The 7135-nt window shown below is 39.3% G+C and overlaps 1 long non-coding RNA gene and 1 pseudogene across 2 annotated transcripts; one reads left to right on the top strand and one right to left on the bottom strand.

Moving 5' to 3' along the window:
- Positions 1 to 1389: 1389 nt before the first annotated feature.
- LOC103629009 (uncharacterized) lies at positions 1390 to 2476 on the bottom strand. 2 transcript variants are annotated; one of them, XR_554036.2, is made up of 3 exons: positions 2386 to 2476; positions 2138 to 2310; positions 1390 to 2003 (listed from the first exon to the last, which is right to left on the bottom strand). It is a non-coding gene; the product is annotated as an uncharacterized lncRNA (long non-coding RNA). The 2 variants fall into 2 exon arrangements; XR_002262979.2 differs by having other exon boundaries at positions 2138 to 2386.
- Positions 2477 to 2875: 399 nt separating this feature from the next.
- On the top strand, positions 2876 to 5688 carry LOC103630856 (disease resistance protein RPM1-like; annotated as a pseudogene).
- The last annotated feature ends 1447 nt before the right edge of the window (positions 5689 to 7135 follow it).

The following is a 7135-nucleotide window of genomic DNA, read 5'->3' as shown; positions in this document are numbered from 1 at the left end:
CCCTAATCAGGGTTGGGTGTGGTATTAATAGACTTGGGTAATTGGGCCTGACCCATTACAAAGGGGTGAGATGGTAATTACATGGGAAAGACCCCAAACCCTAGACAGGTATTCTAACACTTGTCGTAACGTAATGACCGGTTCTGGAGTGGCCACTTAGGATATACTGTGCAACAACAAGACTATGGATCTGGTCTTGACTAGTTACTTTGAGCTTGTCTTGTCTGTTAGCAGCTTGCAAGACGCTAAGCAAATTGGTCACTAATCACTATGCAAAAAATCGCAACTCAGCACCAGCACCATATCAAAGCATTGACAATTGGTATCACCTTTTTGCAGTATGGTTTGTTTGTGTGTCTACGGGTACCTTCTGTCCTCCACCGAAAATAGGGCGGGTTGCATTATTGGCGAAAGGTTCATGATGGGTGTTTTGAGCTTGGGCAATTACTGTGGAGAGGAAATGCAGCACTAGGATCCAAGCTTTCGAGCAGAAAGCAGCGCTGAAGCTGAAGGGCATGTCATGTCATTCAGGTACCTAGTAGGATCCAAACCTTCGAGCAGAAAGCAGCACAGGCACTGGCACCAAAGAGGAACCGTAGCCGCCAGGCAACATCAGTCATCAGGACCGGTTAATAATGTTTATGTGTGATAATGTTGTTTCAATAATTATTTGGAACCATTTCGAACTCCGAATACTTGAGAGTCTGTACGAAGCATTTGGCAATAAATACTATTTCAGAGTAACTATAGGATACTATAATTTATCATTCCAACGCTGCTGCAGCTGTAATTAATAAAGATAAAATATTGTAGAAGTTGCAGCCGTAACAGAACTAAAGCCACAACAAGCCGCAGCGAACATGCTGACGCCCTCTCGTTACCAAGTTAAATGCAATTAGCACTTTGCTTGTTTGCTCTCACTCTGAGTTGATCTTTAATGCCATCTATATTGTCTGAGATTAGTCTTCTTGTTATCGTTATCTCCCTTGTGCTTGTTATTATTGTAGTTCTTTTGTCTGGCCTAATAGATAGATTGATCAAGTGAAAGTTATAGATCTATGGCTATTAATTTGTATGGTTATCGATCTCCGATGGCATCTGTATTATTTGGGACTAGTCTTCATTATCTCTTCTATTTCTAGTATCATTATGATTTTTCCCCTGGCCAAGGAATTAGATTGGTAGACTGAAAGTTATATACCTGAGGCTGATTAATTTAGTTCCATTTCTTTCTGAAAATATTCGGTGTTTTTTTAAAAGTTTTCAAGCTTTCTTTTTATATTGTAGCATGTATATTCTTGTCTTCTCTGTATTTTATTACGCGTAATGTTTGACAGTTTGAACGAGCTCCCTATGTTTAAGTACAGGTCCTGCCCCTGTGCACCTATATTGTACCTCTGAGTGCAGATTACATATACTAAGAAACCAACAAGATGAGAAACACGCACACCAATTTCGGAGGCAATTACAGAGACAGATTTAATACTGACATGGTACTCAGCTTGCTACTTAATATTTTAATTGGCTAATGAAAGCCCCAAACAGTTCCGACCTCTCTGGAACAGCTAGGGAAAGAAGAACATCAGGATTATTTGGTGGGTGGGCTTTGTGCTGAATATCTCCAATAAGAATGATCTTTGGTAGTTGCTTACGTACATATCTTCTGGTTGTTTGGAGACATCTCTGAACTTCAGATTCCGGATGTGGGAATCAAAACAAGCAACTCTCTTCTCTGAAAGGGACCTAGCTGTTGGACAGGAAATCAGATGCAAATCTACAATTTTCAGGGGAAACAAACTGTCACAACTTCTGCCATCACAAGTGCAGCCTCGTTCTCCACATAGTCCCAGACTCCCAACAACTTTCTTTGGAGCTGGATTGTCAGGCCCATGATCTCGCTGCCCAGAAGTAAAACAGAGCCGCCCCCCCTCCCCTCTCAGTAGTCAGTACCTAGATAAGGATGTCTTGATTCGGAAAGGCATGCGCCCAATGACTGACCAGGTCTGCAAAATTGGCATAGAGACTTTTAGTTCATCTAGTTGGACCCTCAAAATTCAGAGGAAAGTGGCATCGACTCACAATAAAAAACTAAAAACATCCATAAGGGAAAAAAAATGGTCTGGAGGACATGACCTACCAATGCTTCCAAATCAAAACGGAAGACTTCACCAACAAGAATCAGCTTCTTGGTGATGGCATGCTTCTCTGTAGTTCCACCAACATTTAAAAACAGGTGATCCTGGTTTAGTCATAAAGTCTCCCTCATGTCCACCAATCATAAATAGTTTCTCATTACCTACCACACATGCCCTGCAAAGAGTACAGGTCAGAAATTACAAAGGACTGTTCATTTAGGAATGCATACAATTGACAGAACGTCTGTACCGCTACAAAGGATAAACAGTATGGGTGCCTAAGGACTAGATGCCAACAAGTCAACAACCATCCCTCGGAACAGGCCTGGCCTCATGGCAACTGCATGCAAACGACACAAGTTTCAGAGGGGATGTAGTGCCGTTCTTATAATCTTATTTGTTGGCAAGCCAAATGTTTCACCTTTGACTAAATATATATTAAAAAATATTAATATTTAGGGTGTACTATAATCATACGAACTGCTAGGTATATGTTTATAATAAACTTAGTCCAAGATATAAACATTACTATTTTTTACAAATCTAATTAGGTTTGACTAGTAACATGAATCCTATGGCGATACTTTTTTGACACCGAAGGAGTAGTAGCCAAGACTATCGGAATAATGGCGTGAAAGAGATTAAAATCCACGGACATTAAGGACCTGTTTGGTTTCCTACCTAAGGTGCCACAATTTGCCTAACCTTAATCGATCAAATTGAAGAACTAAGCTTAGGTATAAAAGTTAGGCATGTTGTGGCAGCTAAGGCAACAAACCAAACACCCCTTAATATTGGCAGGATTTGGTTTTTTTAGCAGATGATATAAGTTTTAGCCAATGGTATAGAAGAATTTCTCTCATTGATCAAATGGGTCCTACCGTGCCTGGTTGGTTGGACGATGATCAGATGACGATTGCCGCACTCCTAGAATAAAAGGAAGTGGTGTAGACAGACCACCAACCCACTGGACACTGAGTCGAAGTCTTCGTTTGTACCCGAACCTAGAATATGCATAAGGTGGCTGCCAGGTGGGACCTGGGTGTTGCCAGAACCAAGCAAAGTGACATACTGACATATATATCACAGCAAATATATACAAAGGGGCATGAGCGGCAAGAACAAATTATTCCAAGTCAATCGAATAAGAAGAGATGGCAGAGATTGCTGTTCTTCTTGTCCTGAAGAAGATTGCAATAGCTCTGGCAGGAGAGACCCTAAGTTTTGCTAAAGATTTGCTTGCAAAGAAATCTGAGTTGGTGGCAGCGCTTCCAGATGACATGAAACTGATTAGTAATGAGCTTGAGCTTATTCGGGCATTTCTAAAGAAAATTGGCCGTACGGGCCGAAAAGATGAAGTGATAGAAACATGGATAGGGCAAGTCCGAAGACTGGCTTACAATATGGAAGACACTGTAGACCATTTTATTTATGTAGTTAGTACACACAATCAGACAGGATCACCTTTGGATTACTTGAAGAAGATAGCCAAGAAGCCTCAGCGTCTGCTTTCACTAGATGAAATTGCTAGTGAGATTAAGAAGATAAAGCAAGAGCTTATACAACTATCTGAAAGTAAAGACCGCTGGACTAAACCTTGGATGGCGGGACTGATGTACCTGCAGGTAGCTATGAAACAGAAAAGGAAATGTATCTTCCTGGACACGATTACTCAATCAGAGATGAGGAGCTTGCAGGAATTGATAAAAATAAGCAAACCTTGATTAGTTCATTAAAATTTGAAGATCCATCACTTCGAATCATTGCTGTCCGGGGTATGGGTGGCATTGGAAAAAGCACTCTTGCCAATAATGTGTACAAAAATGAAGGGTTCAACTTTGACTGCCGTGCATGGGTTTCTATATCTCAGTCATATAAACTCGAAGATATATGGAAGAAAATGCTGACAGATATCCTCAAGAAAGATAAGAAAGAATTTGATCCTGGAACAATTGATAGTGCAGAACTAAAGGAGAAATTAATAAAAACTCTAGACAAAAAGCGGTACTTGATCATACTGGATGATGTCTGGATGGCTGATGTTTTTTTTAGAATTAAAGAAGTTCTTCTAGATAATGGCCTTGGAAGCAGAGTAATAATCACAACAAGAACTGAGGAGGTAGCTTCACTAGCTGAGGATAGTTGTAAGATCAAAGTAGAACCTCTTGGTGACCATGATTCCTGGCTTGTATTTTGTAGGAAGGCATTTCCTAAAGTTGAAAACCATATCTGCCCTTCAGAGTTACGCCAGTGTGGTGAAAGCATTGTGGAGAAATGTGATGGTCTGCAATTAGCCCTTGTGGCAATAAGAAGCATATTGTCGTTGAGACCAAAGAATGTTGCTGAGTGGAAGCTATTTTATGATCAGCTTATCTGGGAGCTACACAACAATGAGAACCTTAATCGCGTGGAGAAAATTATAAATCTAAGCTATAAATACTTACCAGACTATTTGAAGAACTGCTTCCTGTATTGTGCCATGTTTCCAGAAGACTATCTAATACACAGAAAGAGATTGATTAGATTGTGGATAGCTGAAGGATTTATTGAATAAAAAGGGGCATGCAGCTTAGAAGACACTGCTGAAAGTTATCTTAAGAGAACTTATACGACGGAGCATGCTTCACGTTGCAGAGAGGAACTGCTTTGGTAGGATTAAATGTATTCGAATGCATGATCTTGTGCGTGAACTTGCCATTTTCCAATCTAAAAGAGAGGGTTTCAGTACAACTTATGGTGGAAATAATGAAGCAGTGCTAGTGGGATCATATTCTCGACGAGTGGCTGTGCTCCAATGCAGCAAGGACATTCTATCAACCATTGATATTGATCCATCCAGGCTTCGCTTCGCACCTTCATAACGTTCGACACCAGCACGACATTATCTTTGTGGTATTCTTCTATTTCCTCCAAACCAAAGTACCTTACAGTATTAGACTTATCAGGCTTGCCTATTGAGACTATTCCAAATTCAATTGGTGAGCTATTCAACCTTAGGCTTTTGTGCCTCGACGACACCAAAGTGAAAGAACTCCCTAAATCTATTACAAAGCTTCAAAACCTACAAACATTGAGCCTTGAGAATGCAGAGTTAGTGAAGTTCCCACAAGAGTTTTCGAAACTGAAGAAATTGCGACATCTTATGGTATCACGGTTGCAAGATGTAACTTATAGCAGTTTCAAAAGTTGGGAAGCTGTGGAGCCATTTAAGGGCTTGTGGAGTTTGATTGAACTGCAAACTCTGTATGCCATTACTGCAAGTGAAGTATTAGTTGCAAAACTTGGAAACATATCCCAGTTGTGGAGCCTTGTAATTTGTGATGTAAGGAGTAACTTCTGTGCACAATTGTGTGGCTCTTTGTCAAAGATGTGCCAGCTGTCACGATTAACGATAAGAGGATGCAATGAAGATGAAGTGCTACAGCTGGATCATTTGACATTTCCAAATCCTCTTCAAACCCTTTGTTTAAATGGACGACTGTCAGAAGGAACTTTCACATCTCCCTTTTTCTTAAATCATGGAAATGGACTTCTTAGGCTAATGCTGTGTTAAAGTCAGCTTTCAGAAAATTTGATACCACGCCTCTCTATATTGTCAAACTTGACTTGGTTATTTCTTATAAAGGCATACACTGGCCAAGAATTATATTTCCAAGCAGGCTGGTTCCTGAATTTGAAGGAACTTTACTTGAAGGATTTGCCTCGTCTCAATCAAATACACATACGGGAGGGAGCTTTGGTCAGCCTTGAACTTATAGCAATTAGTCAGTTTCAGATTTCTCAAGTCCCTAAAAACAACATTTTTTCGATATGCATCCCGATTTTGGAAGCAGCATTCAAAAGAAAATGTAGATGATATCCCATACATATACATGACAACAACATAAGGCAAGTGAAAGCTTCTCAACCTACAGCTTAAATTCTTTTCATGTCTTTACTAAAGCTTTTAAGCTTTATTTTTTGTCAGATGCCTTTTGGAACCACTTAACTATTTTCAAATTTAGATGTTTTCTTGTGTAGGGCTACAAGTAGGATTGTAAATGGTATGGATATTATCCGAGCACCCAACCGTCCGAAGAGGCTAATTATCTGGTTGGATAGTTTTTTTTGGATATCCACAAAATATTCGGATTCGGATAGTACAGTTCGGGATACGGATATGAGATGCCTGATATCCGTTGGATTTCGGATATCATCTCAGATACCTGTCCGGATTTCAGATTTCGGATATCCGGGCATATTCCCAGATATCTTACCAGATTTCATATTTCGGATAGTTACATATGGAATCGCCCTAAATATCCAAGTTTCAACATAATCAATACTTCACTTTATTATTTCCATACGTAGACTTGAGGTTATGTTCTTATACAATGTTTATTGGTTCTGGTAAACTATTTGCAATTTTCGGTCGACAGTGGAATATTTTACGAATTTAATTGCATTTTGATAATTTTCTGTAGAAAAAATAATAATAATACACAATAGTCTCAGAAAGGAAAATTTGCTATTTTGTCACTCTCAGTTATGAACTTCTCTATTTTAGACTCAGGTCCACAAATCATAAACACAGATGGTCCCACAAGTCATAGACAGAGGGTCACATAATAGCATTTAGCCCACGTTAAAAAGGCTAAAATAGCAAATTTTTCCCTCAGAAATTCATGAAATTCATGAAATAATAATAATACACAAATAGCCTACAAGTGTAAAGCCCTGTTGCAATTAAGGAAGGTTCCCTGAATAACTACTCCCTACAGTCATAAAATTATGTTTAGATAAGATTTGGTCAAACATTAAAACTACAAACATCAATAACTTTGAAGTCTTTTTTGTTCGGCGACATAGATGATATTTTTTAGACAACAAAACATGGATGATATATGTGCAGATTTGTGACTAAGGGTTTATGCAACCGTGGTAACTAAACTGTGGCTTTGTTAGCAACTTAGATCCTAGGGGGCTGAGCATCTAGGTCTTTGTTAGAGATGCTTGTGTCT

This window comes from Zea mays, chromosome 6, assembly GCF_902167145.1.
Source record: "Zea mays cultivar B73 chromosome 6, Zm-B73-REFERENCE-NAM-5.0, whole genome shotgun sequence".
In the NCBI taxonomy this organism is placed as follows: domain Eukaryota; kingdom Viridiplantae; phylum Streptophyta; class Magnoliopsida; order Poales; family Poaceae; genus Zea; species Zea mays.
Note: the sequence above shows the minus strand (reverse complement) of the source record. Positions and strands in the feature narration are given on the sequence as shown.